Genomic DNA, 18,156 nt, shown 5'->3' on the forward strand with positions numbered 1-18,156 from the left:
CACGGGCATGGAGGAGCCTTATTTTTTCTAGGGAGAGACCTTCTTAAGAAAGGTTCAAGATGGAGAGTAGGAGATGGTCCTGATATTCAGATATGGAAAGACTCGTGGGTTTTTGGATTGCCTTAATTAAAAGTCCAATCTAAAAGTTCTATGAATACAAACTTAACAAAGGTTAGCTAAAACAAAGATCCAAGATGTGAAAGGTTAATCTACTGAGAAGTCTTTTTTCATAGGAAGGAGTTAAAGCCATTTTGGCAATTCTTTTAAGTTGGGTTGTATCTTAATTTTTTTGTCCTAGAGCCTTACTAAAAATGGTGAAATTTCAATTAAATTTGCTTATCAATTAGCATTTGCAAGTCAGGAAAGCTCATGTTTGAGTGAGGTTTCTGAGCTCAACCAGTTAATTTAGAAGAAAGTATGGAGCTTAAAAACAACTCCAAGAATTCAATATTTCATTAATTTGGAGGTGTATACGCTTTTTTTTTTGTTCCAACCTTGGCAATTCTGAAAAAAAGGCATTTTTCAGTTGAAGATACATGTCCTAGATGTGGAGGTGAGGTCAAGACTTTAACCCATCTTCTTGTCCTCTATCCTTTCACAAAAGCAATATGGTTTAGCCTTAACATTCCAATTAGGGGTGAGCTAATCTCTCAAGACTCTTTGTAGAGATGGTTCTCTCATTGGTTGTGTAATTCCTCTAACCTACACCAATCTGATGTTCTTATGGCAATGGTGTCTTGGCTCATTTAGCAGTCCTAAAATGATTTGGTTCACTAGGGATTTAAGAATTTGTCAGGGTTGATCATCAAAAAGACTTGGTGTTTACATTTAGGGTTTATGGAAGTTTAAGAAGAAGCACTAGTTTTAAGGCCTAGGAGACATGTTAATCCCTAGTGGGAGAAACCATAAACCTAAGTTATTGATGTGGATGGATCATTCATATTATTTTTCTGGATAAGTAATCAAAAAAATACTTAAACCTTTTCATGGTGACTTTCTTGACAGCACAGAAATGATAAAATTTTGTAGAAAGGCAAAGATTGATACAAACAATCACAACATGACTATAAGGAAATTTCTAGAATTTATGCTGATTCCAACTTTTTATTAGTTAATTATTAGTCAATTGAATTTGTTCCAATTGTTTTTCCTTTTCTGTTAGGAGAATGAATATGAATTTCTCTCTCTCTGTCTCTCTTTCTCTCTCTCTCTCTTATACATTAAAAAAATTAAAATGTTAACGTAAAGAAATTTCCTTATCATGGGCTTGTGCGTTTATAGGGCAAGAAGAGGGGAGGAAGGGGATCTCTGCTGATCAAAAAATAGAAAAAAGAGGGGAGGACAAAGAAATTTGATTAAGAAGACTGAAATCTAGGGCTGCTACACATAAAATGTTCAAAACCCTTCATATAACCTTCTTTTTGCAAGAACTGAAATAAAACTGCATTCATGAAAACCACTAATCCAATCCATCCTACCAAGTTAGGATCTCATTTTTCACTACCCAAAATTGGTCTCTTTATTTTTATTTTCCTTATGATCTCAGCATGTAATTTTAATCCTTGGAGTTGTGATTTCCAATTTTGCAGTGACCTAGTGCAAAAGAAGGAAAATAATGACTTGATGTTTAAACATTTTTAATATTTCGATGAGTTTCATTATCATATAAGCCTTGTCCCATCTATATAGGGTTATTCTATTCTGCTGACTGCCATATCGATTGTTAAATTATGAGCTTGCTATACCTATTCTCAATCCTTGGTGAGCTTGCTAAGATCTACTTTCTTTTGGCTCTTAGTAAATTTGTAATTTCTATATGATTATGTTTTTGCTTTATTCATTGTATTTTTTTCTTTGAAGTTTCAAGTGGGATTCGGATTTGATGTAAATTAATGTATTAATAATTTTGAATTAGTGAATTTGATTAGTTCACAACCCACCTAAGTTTACCTTGTCATGTTTGAATTAGTGAATTTGAAGTTCACAATCCACCAAGGTTCGCTCATGCATGTCTGCTAGAACCTAACCCACTGAACTGATATTGTCATCAAAATTGACATTTCCCATCAAATATTACACCCTTTTTCTATTGTCAATCTCATAAATGTTAATGAACTTCCTTTTTCTTTTTTATGGTGCAACTTTTAAGGAACCAAGACATCATGATCTCTTTATATCTCACTTTAAAGACCAACATATTAATAATTTTCAAGAAACTATATTTTTTAAGTAGTAATGAATACAAGTTCAATCCTTCGCAGGGGCCCCTACGCTAGTATATAGTTAAATCAACATATAGAACTTTTCTCTCTACAACCCATCATCTTCCCCCCACTTTAAGCCTAGGTTTGGTTTGAAGGAAAAGGTGGGGAAGGAAATGAAAGGTAAGGAAATCCATACAAGGTTTGTAAAGGTTTTCCTACCTTTCTTTTCCTTCCTCTACTTTTTCCTTCAAACCAAATACAGCCTAAATGGTCAATCATTTAGGCTGTTAACAAAGGACAAGTGCAAACAATGATTGAAAGATGAAGCCACAGAGATATTCTCCCATCTCTTCTTCACGTGTCCATTTGCGAGGGCTGTATGGTGTGAAGGTCAATTAGGCATTAGTCAACATAAGGTGGCAAGTCAAAAATACTAGGCAAGCTTTATGTTTTCCTCAGGTTTGGGTGTGGTTTGAAATGAATCTATTTTTCAAGATACAAAAATACTCACCACTTGAAATCTATACTACTATAAAATGCACGAATAAGGCTTGAGCTTTCTAGAATTTTTCTTGATTAAAATACCTCCCATTTTGAATTTAGACTCTTCTTATTTATTTATTTATTTTTTTTTTGGGGGGGGGGGAATGTAACTTTAATACCATTATTCAGTTCATTCAATTCTCTCTCATTAAATCTAATATTTAAGGTATTAGATCCTATTTAGTTTTGGAATTTTTTAGACTAAAATACCCATACATTTAACAATGGATCTAATAGAATTGAATGGTGAAAGAGGATTCATGTACTTGATCCCATATAATTCGGGCAAGGCTCTTAGATGATGATTATGACCTAATTGGTATATATCACTTTTATTGTATCAGTTACACTATGCTTCCATTACTTATCTTTGTTATATGAGCTCCAATAAGAACATGTAAATTCTATCACCATTATTATTATTATCATTAGAAATTGCCCCATATAAATTAAGCACGTGCTCATTTACTAGCAGTATGTAAAGCAATGACTAACTTGAATTCATAGAATGGCCCACACCAACACAACAGTAGTCGTCTAACGAGAAATCCCTCCTTGACCTTAAGTAGTCCGATACCACTTCTTGGGATATATGGTTCTTAATTATGATACCAGCACATGGTGTGTAGAAGAAGTTTCATCATCCAATGTATTAAATAGAACTTTGAACACTTAGAACAATGCTGCACACATATTAGCTTATGTAGCCTGCAAAGTGCAACTAGTGATTAGATAGGAGGTTCTACAACCGAAAACCTTTGCTGATTTTTGTAGTTCTTCGATCAATAGTTTCCAATACCATTCTTTCATATTTCTACCCTTCCTCCTAATCTTCGCATCAATCATTGGCTCGGGGCTCCGCTGTGGCAGTTTATCGTAACATGTTAGTATTTAGTCCATTGATTATCTTCTAGCTTTAATCCATTAATGGAAGAGAAAACGATCTCTATCAATGGAAGAGAAGCTCGTAAAACTCTGCCTGAACCTCAGGTCTCAAATTCTCCACCAATTCCTAATTCCCCCTTTGAAGTGTTGGGAATGATAGATCAGGGTTTAAGTTTTCCCACGCAAATTTGGGACTACAACAAATGGCCTCTCTGAAGCGGTTTTGAAGTCGTCCCCATCGCTCACGAAGATTAGGGATGAACTCATCTTCATCCTTGTTTAATTGTTGGTGACTACCAATAGCAAAATCGGTAGGCAGGAAAATGCCAGTGACTAACAATAGCTAAGGTTCGCCTTCATCCAAACTGAAAAGGGAATTTTAAGAATTTTTTAAGAATATATCAGTCCCGTGATGTCACATATGAACAATCTGTAATGAAGATCTAATGGTAAGGGAAGTTTTAGTTATTTGTCAGATACAGTAGGGGTGGTTTAAGACAATAATTAAATAGTAAAAATAGTTTAAAAAATTCACCCTAAAATAAAAATGATAATAATAAAATAAAAATTGCTTCAATACTACACCCATTAAATCAGATTGGCCCAGATGATACAATTATATCTCGCCACATTGGACAGTGAGATGAATGTCTAATTTTCTGCATATTTCCCACTTCATTTGCTTAGGATTGACAACTTAAAATAAGGTTTATTCCATTCTCCAAAGGGTGCAACATTTGATAAAAGTGGGAATGCACCAGACATTTCTGCTCCTTATTAAGCCAGTGTTTGGAATCAATATTGTTTCCTGATATGCGTTTTCTTACAAAATAGTGTTGCATAAGCATGCTATTTTCTTATATGCAGCACTATTTTCTTAGAAAACATTTGGTACTGTTGTTGTTGCTGCCATATAGGCATTTTTCAATGCTATGTCAGCATGTTATTGCTGTCAATGGTTGCCCTAGCAGCCAATCCCAAAGGAACAACCACATTTTGCTGTTATTTTTTGTATTGTAAATAAAAAATTCCCAATAAGTACCCTGTACTTTAAGATGAGTGCCAATTTAGTACCAAACTTTAAAATGCCACAATCTATTGCCTAACTTTCATTTTACAATAATTTAATACCAATGCATGAATTCCTATTGAAATTACAAAAATGACCTATCAACTATTTCGACCACTGCTTATTGAGATTGGGTCCAACTCCGAACCGTCCAAATCTAAGCAGTGGGTCCCACCCTTGAGAGTTGAATTGGGTAAGATTCTTTCAGTTGGGATTTGAGATTTGAGATTTCAGTTGGGATGACGTTAATGTGGATTTCTCATACCAGCCTAAAACCACTTGCCTTTCTTCGAAGGTCAAAACTCAAAAGCACGGAGATGTTTTTGCTGTATCCTGTGGATTTCTCATACCAGCTTAAAACCACTTGCCTTTCTTCTGCAGGAGCCCGCCGGGCTTCTTCTGCCAGCGCCAGAGGGGTCGTTGCCTTCGGAGCTCGCTGATGTAGAAGACCACCATGATGAGAAGCCTCACCACGTTGTCTGTCCACTTCATTCTCTGCCACAGAGACATCCTCTTTTTCCCGTATGCTCCATCGTCTTCCCCCGTGAATCCCTGCTCCTCTTTGCTCAATGCCGGTTGATGCGGCTTCGCTTTGGTGGCATAAGGAGGGTATTCATGTTGCTTCACAGACTAAGACTGCGAGTGATGATCGGCGTCTTGACCTGCAAATGACACCATTGGGGGGTGTTGGTGGTGGTGGTAGTGTTGGTGAGGGTGGTGCTTTTGCTGTGCCGGACAGCTTAAGTGTATGATGAACAGATCTTGGGGGATGTTTGTTCTTCAACTGCACTGCCTAGTATTGCAAACCATCTTTCATCAATGAATCTAGAGAGAGAGAGAGAGAGAGAAGTTAAAAAACATACAGAGGGTGGAGCAGCTGGTTTTAGGAGAGTTATAGATATTCTGGGAAGAGGTACGGCTTGCAAGGTTGTGCAGAACCAAAGATTGCTAGACACAATGGACCATCTCTCGGACCTTTGACGGATGGGAGAACTAGAGCTTTGCTGATGATTTGCTAATAACAGAGGTACGACTTGCAAGTTGCAAGGTTATGGAGAACTTGAGATGCTTAGAATTGAGAAGCTTTTGGACCTCCTCATTCGGCTTAGATGAGAGTTGGGAGGTGGACCTCCGAATGGCAGTGGAGGAACCTCTATTTCCATCACAATGGACTAGCTCTCGGACCGCCTAAGGTTGTGGTGGTGGTGGTCTAGGAGGTGGAGCTGGCGGTGGCCACCATTCGTCGGAGGTGGCGGATGGCCGGTGATACAATTGTTGAGAACTAGAGATGCTAATAACGGAGGTACTGCTTGCAACTGCTCAGTCTCAGTCTTTAACCTCCTCGTGCTCAGTTGAACAGTAGCTGTATCAATGGCAATGGCCGGTGATACCACAACAGTTGTATTAAAGAGAAGAGTGGATGAGCACGATCCTCGCAGTCTTAGAGGTCAAAGACTTGCAATTGATACAATAGTTGAACAGACTACTTGGCGATGGTCGGTGACTTGCAGGAGGGAGTGGACGAGAAGTTGGGTTCGAGGAAGAGGAAGAGGAGAGGAATGTTGTTGACGTCGCCATTGATACAACGGTTGAACAGTGAGATGATGAACATGCAAAATGGTTTGCATATTTCGTAAAGGTTAGTTTTGGTATTTCAAAAATATTTAACCTACATTTGATATCACGTGATTCTTCTAATTGACGCATTTTAAAATTCGGGTATTGGCACTCAGCTTAATGTATTGGGAAATTTTCCATATTTTTTTCTTTCTCATCAATTCGTTAGATATATGCGACTATGCCTGCATGAACCCCTTTTGAATGGCTTTCAAACTGTCAATTTTGGTGCCCTTTCACTTAATCAAATCTTTGGAACTTGCATGAAACATGCTATAACAGCTCTTATCAAAATAAACGACCAAGTTTGATCTGACCAAACTTTTTACAGAATATGATCATTTGACCAAATCAGTTATATTTTTTAAATAATGACAAAAATAGTGAGCGAAAAAAAAATTTAATTTTTTAGGATAAAATTTTCCTCAGTTAAAACACTCGTCACAGGAATTTTCCCTTCTTCTCGCTCTTTACTTTCTTGGAATCTCTTTCTTCTGTAATCGTCCCAACGCTATTCACATCCTTTACCTTTCAACACTGAACCAAGCACAATAGCGACCATCCTATCTCGAACCCAATCTCTCTCTCTCTCACCTTTTCTCTTTCTTTTCCTTTTCTTTTCTCTTCCCTCATCTTCTTCTTTCTTTTTCCTTTTTCTCCTTCCTCTCTTTCTTCTTCTCGGCATAATCATGAGACCATTTTCCAGAAGCTAGTTCAGTGAATGCCTCATCACCAGTTCTAGCAATTTCCCCTCAGATGTCAATCTGCGATATGATCAGCAACGCGACAGGAAGAAGCAACGCTTCAGGTGTAGCTCGTACTTGAGGCTTATCAACCAATGGTGCGAAAAACTTCCACTGTTACTGATGATACGCAATCTGGCCGGTCCTAACTGTCAACGATCTTGCCTTTGGCTGGAGCCGAGGGTGCTTGAAACGGGGAAGAAAGCGACTATCTCCGGGGAGGGACCCGGTGATAATGCTTCGAATCTCAACTTAGTATCCTCAAAGGCAAGATGATAAACCAGATGGTGCAAAGTTCACATACCTCGTTCTTGGGGGGTAGAGAACATTTTGTAACCACTTCGCACACTCACTCCTAATAATAAAATTAAAAGTTCACATACCTCGTTCTTGGCGCAAAGTTCACATACCTCGTTCTTGAGGTGTCCTCACCTCTGCTGGGGCAGAACCGCCACTGTTCTCTTTGTTGGAGTCATCTCTATGACTGGAGATGGCTGTGGTAGGTGGCGGTGGTAGGTGGCCGTTGGAATGCAGCTATCAAGCATCAGGTCTCAAGTCAGTTAGGTGCGCCGCCTCGAGATACGGACTCCTTCAGTGTCAGGTACGGTGCAGTTGTCCAGTTTGACGTCCCGGAGGCGAAGTGCTAGAGTGGTGTGTGAGGTGAAGTCTTGAGTTCGGATAGAGATGAGGCCCGAACTGCCATGGGTGGGCCAGTTCGGGTTGTTGCTTTTGTAAGGCTCGGGGTCCAAGGGAGAGATAGTGCTTCTTGTGGGGAGTTCGGACCGCGGGTTCCTCTTTTCGGAGTTCGCGCCTTGGGCATACTGTTGTGTCGAGCTATTGCCTTTCCACATGTTGAGTGGTTACGAGGTCGGGCCAAATCTTCCTTCATCAATTGCCCCCCACTCCTTGCGCTAAGGGACTTGCCCTGGCATGGGGAGTTTGCAAGGTGGCGGGTGGATTTGTCTCGTACTCCAAACTGGTTGACTGCTAGCGCGAAGTGCGCATTCGTCAGGATTTTTCTGGGTTTCTCGGGCGCCGAAAAGATGAGAAATGTGCCAATCTGTCTATAAATGCTGACAGACATAACAACGCGCATTTATTTCAAAATTCAAAAAGCGCGCTGCTGAGGGACGTGACAGCGGGCATCTTTTCAAATTCAAAAAAATGCACCGTTGCCGCCTTTAATGTGAGGAGACGTGTGCTGGCACCCTTTTCAGTTTCAAGAGACGTGCGTCTAGTCATGTCTTGGTCTCAGGAGATGTGCGGTTAGCGCGACTGCGGGTCGTTGGATTTGCTTTGATCAGAACCGTTGATTCTCGGTTACTATGGGAATAAATAGTGGGGGACTCCAGTCGCCGTCATTATCCCGCATTTTGCTTCTCGAGCTCGCGTTCAAGTTTCAGCTCGCATTCAAGCCTTTAGCTCGCGTTCAAGCCTTCAGCTCGCATTCAAGCCTTTAGCTCGCGTTCACGTTCCCGTAGTTCGTTTGCTTTTTTTTGGGTGAGTACTTTCTTGGGATCCTTCTCCTTCCGATGTCTAGCTCGGATAGCTCAGGCAATTCTTCAAGGGGGTCAGATGCAGGTTCTACGAACCGAGTTGCATCCCCCGACAGTCCTAGTGAACCAGAGGTAGAACTCGAGGAAGAGTTCGAACCAATAGGCTGAGTCACCTCGGTGGTTTGACGTCCTCTTCCCGTCGAGGTCGGACGTTGACAAGCTTGGGCCCACGACCATGATGCTTGAGGGGCTTCATTCCCTTATTACCCAGTTCAACTTGCCTGGGGAGTATACCTATTTTATACCATCGGGCAGTTTCCCTTGGGAACACGGTCCTGATGAGATCGTGATATTCCGGGAACAACTCGTTGCTGGTTTGTGCCTACCTTTCCACCCCCTTATAGTCGAGGTCATGAACCACTTCGGCGTTACTGTCGGCCAGCTTCACCTGAATTCTATTCGTAACTTGGTGGGGACAATCTCCCTATTTTGTGAACAGATCTTGCCCTTAGACTTAGAGATTTTTTCTTCCATTCTGATGCTTAAGAAGCAAGCGGGTCCCCTTCCCGGGCGTAGGCAGGTGTATTATCTGTCTCCTCGCCCGGGTTTTAAGCTTTTACACGATCTTCCCAACAAGGTCCCGGCGTGGAAATGAGACTACTTCGGGGTGCGAAGTGCATTGGGGTGGCCGTTCCAAACCGGGTGGGGGGTGGCTGCCCCTGATGCCGGTGTTACGCTTGACAAGGAGACGGAGAAGGGCCTCCGGCAATGGGCACGGCTTGGGCTAAAATGCCATCAGTATCTGATAGAGGCCAAGCTCATCGCGGCTGATCTGAGTTCGGATAGGTTCCTTACTCAGAGGTTGTCTTTTGTTTTGCTTTGTTCTTTCGTTTTCCCTGATGCCGAGCTCTTTTGCAGGTGTGATGGACTCAGAGAAGACTCATGGTGGGAACCTGTTTCACGCCATGAAGAGGAGGAAGCGAGTTGCCAAACAGACTCGTGCTGAATTGCCCCGAGATGCGAAGCCCGAGATACCAGACTACCCGTCAGTGGATTCACCCATGGAGCCCGAGATGGCCCCTCCAATGCAAGAAGTGTCAAGGGCCCCTTATGCCGAGGCTACTTACACGGGGGCTCCCGCTTACTCTGGGTCCGCTTATACGTGAGCTGGGCCCTCAGGCTTGGGAACCCAAGGCGAGTTCAGGAGCGTGTTATCGTCGAACCACGCTCTTCAGAAGAGTAGGGAGGCCATTTACCTTGAGGAGGTCGCGGCATGGACCGATCTTCCTTTGAACTAGGTGGCTTGTCGTGCTGCCACTCATGCCACGGTGGTAAGTCAGCAACTTCTTTGTCGGGCTCTTTGCTTTCATCTTTCTTGCTATCGTTCATTTGTTATTTTTCCTTTTGGTAGGTGAATTCTTCTATCCATGCCTTGGCAGCTCAAGTGGAAAGGAGCTCACGGTAGGCGCGAGCTATCGAAGAGGCTTCCCACGCTGCCGAGGTGGCTACTCGAGCTGCTGAGGCGGCTTCTTGCACTACACAGGCCAGGCTGGCGAGGTCTCGGAGAGATACCGAGGCCATGGGAGTTGTGGTGAAGCACATGGCGAACCTGAGGCTAGATTTGCAGCATCAGGTTGAATAACTTCAAGAGGATATTAGGGAGAGGACGGAGATCTTTTCTCAGGGCATCGGGGATGCCAAGAAGAAGGCCATCGATGAATATATCGCCTCGTCGCGCTTTGATGACCTGATGGTGGGCTCGTACAGACGGGGCTTTAAACTGAGCTGGTGGATGATCCGGAATACGTACCTCGAGCTCGATATTAGTGCCATAACCACTTCGCGCATTACTCAGGAGATGGCCAATGCTGCTGACGATGAGCCAGGTTCTGAGGATGAGGCAGGACCTTCAAGTGTTGTCGAAGTGCCTTTTGATAGTGAAGAAGTACCTCCGGGCCTGTGAGCTCGCTTTTTGTTTTTTTTGGGAATGTAAACAAAGTATCTTGCAATAGAATGTTCTTTTGGTTAAGTGTTGTTGTCGCTCTTTCTTCCGAACTGACCATATTGCCGAACTGACCATTTGTCGATGCCCCTATTAGTTTGTTGTTGGCACTTCGCTTGGTGCCCATGTCGAAGTCCTTGTTATCCCGGCATCCTAGCCCTTAGGCTCTGGTCTCGACTTGGTCCACTTCGCTTGGTGATCTATAGGTAGTATCATCTCAAGTTAACGACATTCCAAGCTCGGGGTACTTGTTTGCCCTCTAAGGTTTCGAGCTCGTATGCCCCCCCGAGTGCGCTCTTTACTCGGTAGGGCCCTTCCCAATTTGGTCCAAGTTTTCCCACACCGGGTTCGGGTGCCATGATCTTATGGAGGACCAGGTCGCCGATGCGGAAGTTCTTCTTTTTTACTCTAGTGTTGTAGTACCAAGCTACTCTTTGCTGGTAAGGTGCGGTCCGGATGTACGCGAGGTCTCTTATCTCGTCCAGTAGATCGAGGTTGGTACGCAACTCATCTCCATTTGACTGATCGTCGTATGCTTCTAGTCACAGTGTAGGTATTTCGATCTCCGTCGGGATTACCGCTCTGGTGCCGTAGGTGAGGTTAAAGGGGGTTTCTCCCGTGGCAGTTTTTTTCGTAGTTCGGTGAGCCCATAGAACACTTGGTAGATTGTTCGCCCACCACTCTTTAGCTTGGTCTAGTCGCGCTTTCAGTCCGCGGAGGATAGCTCTGTTCATTATTTCTGTTTGACCGTTTGCCTGCGGGTGTGCGACCGATGTGAAGTTCTACCGAATTCCCATATCTTTGCACCATTCCTGAAACTTGATATCCTCGAACTGCTTTCCATTGTCGAAGATCAGTACCCGAGGTAACCTGAAGCGACATACTATGTTTTTCTAAAAGAAGTTCTATACGTTTCGAGCTGTAACTGTTGCCAGAGTTTCGACTTCTATCCACTTTGTGAAGTAATCTACCACCATCACTAGGAACTTCCTCCCACCCGTTGCTGGCGGGAATGGCCCCAGGAGGTTGATGCCTCATTGCACAAAGGGTCATGGACTGGTGAGGTACTTGAGGTTGGCGGCAGGATGATGGTGGATATTGGCATGCTTTTGACACTCGTCGCATTTTCTGATGAGCTCGATGGCCTTTGCCTTCATCATTGGCCAGTAGTACCCTTGTCGAAGTGCCTTTTGGGCGAGGGCCCTGCCTCCCAAGTGTCCATCGCACAAACCTTCATTAGTGTTGTGGAGTACGAGCTCGACTTCGGTGGGTCACAAGCAACACAGGTAGGGGAGCGTGTAGGATCGTCAGTATAGTCGTTCATCTACTATGACGTATTTGGCTGCCTGGTGCTGCACTCTCCTGGTTGCATTGCGGTCCGGAGGAGGGTTCCATCTAGCAAGAAGCCTGCGAGTGGGTCGATCCAGCTCGACTCTGCTTCAAGGACAGGAGCGACCTCCTCTGCCCCATCAAGAATGCTAGGCCGAGGTAAGTCCTCTATGTACACGGTTCTCATGGTGTTGACTCGTGCTGGCTAACCGGGACAGGGCATCGGCCCTAGTGTTCTCTGACCTCGGGATTTGCCTGATGAAGTGTGACTAGAAGTTGAGTCTCCTTTACTTTTGCCAAGTAGGCGATCATAGTCAGTTCACGTGCTTTGTATTCGCCTGTGACCTGGTTGACAACAAGCTAGGAATCGCTGCAGATAACTATGTGTTTTGCTCTTACCTTTTGCGCTAGGTTCAGCCCGGCTATCAATGCCTCATACTCCGCCTTGTTGTTGGATGCTGCGAACTCAAAGCGTAGTGCGTATTCCAATTTCGTACCACCTGAGCCTCACAGCACTATTCCAGCCCCACTGCCTTGCTGGTTTGAGGAGCCATCTACGTGAAGGATCGAGGGCTCCTCATCCCAGTTCGCGTTTGTCATAACCAGGAGAGATGCCACACTGGCTGCTACTTCATGGGGTTCAGACTCTATTGGCTTGGGAGCTCCGGGCTCACCCGAACTGGGGATCTCGGGCTCAACCGGCATAGGGACTTTGAGGTAGAACGTGCACTCAGTGATAAAATCTGCTAAGGCTTGAGCCTTAATAGCAGTTCGTGGCTTATACTGGAGGTCGTACTCGATGAGCTCGATGGCCCACTTCTTCAACCGACCGGAAACCTCAGGCTTGAGTAAAACTTGCCTCAGAGGTTTGTTAGTCAAGACGATGACAGTGTGAGCCTGGAAATATGGGCGGAGTTTCCGAGCTGCGATTACCAGTGCGTACACTCGCTTTTCTATCTGCGGGTATCTCGTCTTTGCTCCCTGTAGAATTTTACTAACATAATAGATGGGCCGCTGGACCCGATCTACTTCTTTTATTAGTACCGAACTGATCACCTTGTTGCTTGCTGAGAGGTACAGTTCTAAGACCTTGCCCTCCTTGGGCCTGGCTAAGATCGGCACACTAGTGAGGTATCTTTTTAGCTCATCGAACACGAGCTGGCAGTTTCGGGTCCATTCGAACCCTTTGCCTTTGATTGCCTTAAAGAAAGGCAGACAACGGTCTGCCGATTTGGACATGAAGTGGCTCAGAGTGGCTATGCGACCGTTTAGCCTCTGAACCTCCTTTACTTTTTGGGGTGGTCTCATATCTAGGATGGCTTTTATCTTGTCCGGGTTGGCCTCAATACCGCGCCGGTTGACAATGTACCCTAGGAACTTACCCGAGGTGGCACCGAAGACACATTTGTTTGGGTCCAGTTTCATGCTAAATCGACGCAGAATTTGGAAGACAGAATCTAAGTCTTGTATTAATTCCAGTGAAAACTGTGTCTTGACAACCATGTCGTCTACATAATATTCTATTTTCGTGCCAATTAAGGACTGAAACAGCTTATTCACAAGTCTTTGGAAGGTCGCCCCAGCATTCTTCAGCCCGAAGGGCATGACCTTGTCATAGTATAGGCCGAATTCGGTTATGAAGCTGGTTTTTTCCTCATCGGACTGGTCCATCCTGATTTGGTTGTAGCCTGAGTAGGCGTCCAAGAAGCTTAGCAACTCATGTCCCGAGGTTGTGTCCACTAGGCGGTCAATTTTGGGGAGGGGGAAGCAATCTTTCGGGCAAGCTCGGTTCAGGTCGGTGTAGTCGACGCACATGCGTCACTTGTCGTTTGCCTTTTTCACCAGCACTAGTTTGGCTACCCAGCTCAGGTAATGAACTTCCCTTATGAAGTCCGCTGTGAGGAGCTTTTCGACCTCCTCGTCGACCGCCCTCCTGCGCTCCGGGGCTAAGTTGTGTTTCTTCTGTCTAATGGGTCTGACTACAGGGTCAGTATTAAGTTTGTGAGTTATTAAGGTCAATACCGGGCATATCGGCCGTAAACCATTCAAAAATGTCTAAATTTTGAATTAGGAAACTCACTAGTTCGGTTCATAGAGGCTCCTTGACGGAAGCACCGATCTGTAGCGTTCGAGTTGGGTCCGTAGCCGAAGTTGGGATTGCGGTTGTTTCTTCTGTGGGCGAAGCTCGTTCCTCGCCCTGCTCCGTAGGCCGCTCCTGTTCGAGGTCGTCAGCCGCCTTGGTTTTTCCCTTCAAGGCAGCAACATAACACTTGCGTGACTCAAGCTGATCGCCCTGCGCTACCCTCAAACCGAAGTCTGTAGGAAACTTCATTGCCAAATAGTAGGTGGAGACCACTGCCCGTAGGACATGCATAATTGGCCGCCCTATTATGGCATTGTATGGGGAGGGGGTCGCGACTACCAGGAAATCGTGGTTGAGTCTAACCGCACAAGGCCATGTGCCAACTTCTACAGGTACTGTTATTTTACCAAGGGGCCTGACTTCCTCTCCGCTGAAGCCCACCAGAGGAGTGTTCGCGGGCTTCAACTCGCTTCTCTGCAACTGAAGCTGGTCAAATGTTGACTTGAAGAGGATGTCTGCCGAGCTACCTGAATCCACAAGCACGCGCCTGACTTCGAAGTCGCTGATCCTTAGTTTTATGACAAGCGCGTCATCGTGGGGGTAGTGGACACCTCCCGCATCGTCTTCCGTGAAGATCGGTTCTTCCACCTTTGGCCTCTTTGGAGGGTTCTATTCTTCTTGGGCCGCTTTGTGAACTGACGTCCGGGCTGCTACCGAAGTACAACCTACTACCACCGAACCTTCCACTATTACGTGGATGGTTTCCCGAACTGGCCTCTCTTCTGGAGGCTGTCTTTGCGATGGTTCGGCAGGCCTGCTACTAGATTTGAGGGCATCTCTTCCGTGCTCCCCTTGTTGACCTGTCTTATTATTATTATTATTATTATTATTATTATTATTATTAGCTGTACAAAATTTCTCAAGTACCCGCGATAGATGAGTCCCTCTATCTCGTCCCGGAGATTATTACACTATTTAGTACTATGACCATGATCTCTATGGAAACTACAGTACAAATTTTTATTTCTCTCGTTTGGGTTCCCTTTTAGGTGAGATGGCCATTTTACGTATGAGGCGTCTTTGATCGTCATCAAGATCTCAGTCCACCTCGTGTTTAAGGGTGTGTAGTTCGTCCGAGCTGTTAAGGGAGCTCGGGATGGCTGGCTTGGCTTTGCCTCCTAGGCCGGGTTTTTTCTTATGTCATCTAGGTTGGAGGGCTCGTCTTCTCTTTTCCTTTTCTCAACCCCGCCTTCAGTCCTTTGGTTGATCTCTTCCTCTGTTCTCATGAACTTATCCGCGAGCTTGAGGGACTCAGCCATGGTCGCGGATTGGCTGGCTACCATGTGCCATTTGAACTCCTTGTGCGTTATTCCTCTCTTGGCCGCCGTGAGCTGCACCGCGGGGTCCAGTCGCGGTATCTGCAAGCACGCGTCATTGAACCAGTTGATGTAGCTCCGGATGGATTCTCCTTGGTTCTAGGGCACCGCTTGCTGGTAACGAAGTGTGCGGTGAAGACTTGCACGAACTGGGTCCAGCTTCTTATCGGTCTAGGGGCCAGGTTTCTGTACCAAGTGTGGGCCATCCCCCTGAAGGTGGTGGTGAAGGCCACGCACATGCACGATTCACTGGCCCTTGCTAGGTGCATTTGGGATTGGAAGGCATCGACGTGGTTGTTGGGGTTGAAGGACCCATCATATTTGTCTAAAGGGGGAGTTTGAAGTCTCTGGACATGGGGACTACAAGGAGTTCTGATGAGAGGGGGGAAGAAATTGAGAGAACGGGGGCAGCTTTTACCTCGTCTGAACTTGTCTCTTCTTTACCTCTGAGCTCGGGCAGGACACGGGTGGCAGTTCGGCAACTTCGCCAGCGCCTTCATTGCTGAGTGGGCCTGGTACTGGCGCTACTGGCCTCTGTGTTGCCGAGCTTGATGGACATGGAATGTTGGTAGTCCGCTGCTAGGATGATGAATCGGTTCTCTGTGAGCGGGAGCTCAGGCTTGGAGCGTTGAGGTGCTGACTTTGCGGGCGAGGTTCCCGACCCGCCTGTGAGCTGCGAGGTGGGGGTGATTTTTCTTTCCCTTCGGCCCAGGGATGAGGCCTGGCTGTTAGGGGGTTTCTGAAGTTGGGAGGCTTCTCCTCGGTGATGGCATCCACCCTAAGGGGAAGCCTTAACCGGCTTTGGAGCAGGGTGTCGGGGTGGAGGCTGGGGTTGGTTCAGAGGCAGTTGGGGGAACTGCTGCTGATAGTGATACTGAGAGAGGTGGTGCAGTACTTGGTGCTGCTGGAGCTGATGTTGTTGGAACTGCTGCATTTGGGCTTGCATTGCCTGCATGCACTGCATCAGGTCGTCAAATTGGCTTTGGCTAGTCACCAGGGGGACAACAGTTGGTTCGGTAGAGGTTGTCTCGACAGCGAGAGGAAGGGGGATGTTCACAATGGGTAGGTTCACTGGCGCCACTATTCGTGGCGCATTCAGGCCGGGGATCCCATCCATCGGGAGGGGGATGGTGAGTTGTCCGATGCACACCACGGGGACTTGAAGTTGTTCCCCAGGGGCGTTCATCTCTGTGTTACGTCTGGCATTGCTGGAAGAGGCCATGAGTGTTGGGGTTTCTTGGAAAAAGGAGGTTATAAGGGTTGAGGGAAGCTTTTAGAAGCATTTTCCCACAGACGACGCCAATTGATGGTGCGCAATCCGGCCGGTCTTAGCTGTCAATGATCTTGCCTCTGGTTGGAGCCGAGGGTGCCTGAAACGGGGAAGAAAGCGAGTATCTCTGGGGAGGGACCCAACGATAATTCTCCAAAGCTCAAGTTAGTATCCTCAAAGGCAAGATGATAAACCAGATGACGCAAAGTTCACATACCTCGTTCTTGGGGGGTAGAGAGCCTTTTATGACCACTTCGTGCACTCACTCCTAAGCTTCTATCAGGTCGGGTGTCCTCACCTCTACTGGGGCAAAACCACCACTACTCTCTTTGTTGGAGCCGTCTCTGTGACTGGAGATGGCGGTGGCAGGTGGCGGTGGTAGGTGGCCGTTGGAATGCGGCTATCAAGCGTTAGGTCTCAAGTCAATCAGGTGCACCGTCTCGAGATACGAACTCCTTTAGTGTCAGGTACGGTGTAGTTGTCCAGTTTAACGTCCCGAAGGCGAAGTGCTGGAGTGGTGTGCAAGGTAAAGTTTTGAGTTCGGATAGGGATGTGGCCTGAACTGCCATGGGGCGGGCCAGTTCGGGTTGTTGCTTTTGTAAGGCTCAGGGTCCAAGGGAGAGCTCGTGCTCCTTGTAGGGAGTTCAGACCGCGGGTTTCTCTTTTCGAAGTTCGCGCCTTGGGCGTACTATTGTACTGAGCTATTGCCTTTCCACGTATTGAGTGGTTACGAGGTCAGGCCAAATCTTCCTTCATCAGTTACCAATGAGGTCGCTCAAATGAACAGGGGTTTTGGTGTATTGTTGGGGAAAGCCAAAATGGACGAAAGAAACCGGTACGGACGTCGTCCGACAATAAGGATTCCAAAAAAATGGTGATAAATCACCAAAATACTTATAATTGCGACACACCGAACCAGCACTGTTGGCTTGAGTTATAGCTGCAGGCAGAGATAGGGGAAGGCGGAGAGAGAGAGAGAGAGAGAGAGGAATGGAGGGAGAGGGGAAGAGAGAAGTCGGATAGAGAGTGAGAGAAAGAGGTAGTAGGAGAAGACATCGGAGGAAGACTTACCCCGCCGAGTTCTGCGTCTGAGTGTCCGAGGAGGAAGACAATGAATAGTAATTTCGGCCACGTCGGATGTAAAAGGGTAATTTGGTCAAAACAATTTCTTGTCATTATTTTAAAAGGGAAGTCTATGACTGGTTTTGGTGTGAAAAGCCCAAAAGGGGATAAATTGAAAAACAATACCTAAACCCATGCGTTTGCCGGGAGTCGAACCCGGGTCTATTGCTTGGAAGGCAATTATCCTAACCGTTGGACTACAAACGCTTTGTTAATGTAAAGAATTGATATTACATATATAGGAAAGCTCTTATATTTAATTAAAAAACTGTTAATACACCCTTACATCTTATATCAATAGGCTGTGTTTGATTTGAAGTAAAAAATAGGGAAAGGTAAGGAAATTTTTATGAACCTTGTATAAATTTTCCTATCTTTTTCCTTCAAACCAAATATATGGATTTTGGAGGTCATTAA

General features: G+C 45.4%; 1 non-coding gene across 1 annotated transcript; it reads right to left on the reverse strand.

Moving 5' to 3' along the window:
• Positions 1–17,874: 17,874 nt before the first annotated feature.
• On the reverse strand, positions 17,875–17,946 carry TRNAG-UCC (transfer RNA glycine (anticodon UCC)). Its single transcript has one exon. It is a non-coding gene; the product is annotated as a tRNA-Gly (tRNA).
• Between the last annotated feature and the right edge of the window lie 210 nt (positions 17,947–18,156).

Source organism: Nelumbo lutea, chromosome 8 (assembly GCF_056320005.1).
Source record: "Nelumbo lutea isolate HS-2025 chromosome 8, American lotus-T2T, whole genome shotgun sequence".
NCBI classification, from domain to species: Eukaryota; Viridiplantae; Streptophyta; class Magnoliopsida; order Proteales; family Nelumbonaceae; genus Nelumbo; species Nelumbo lutea.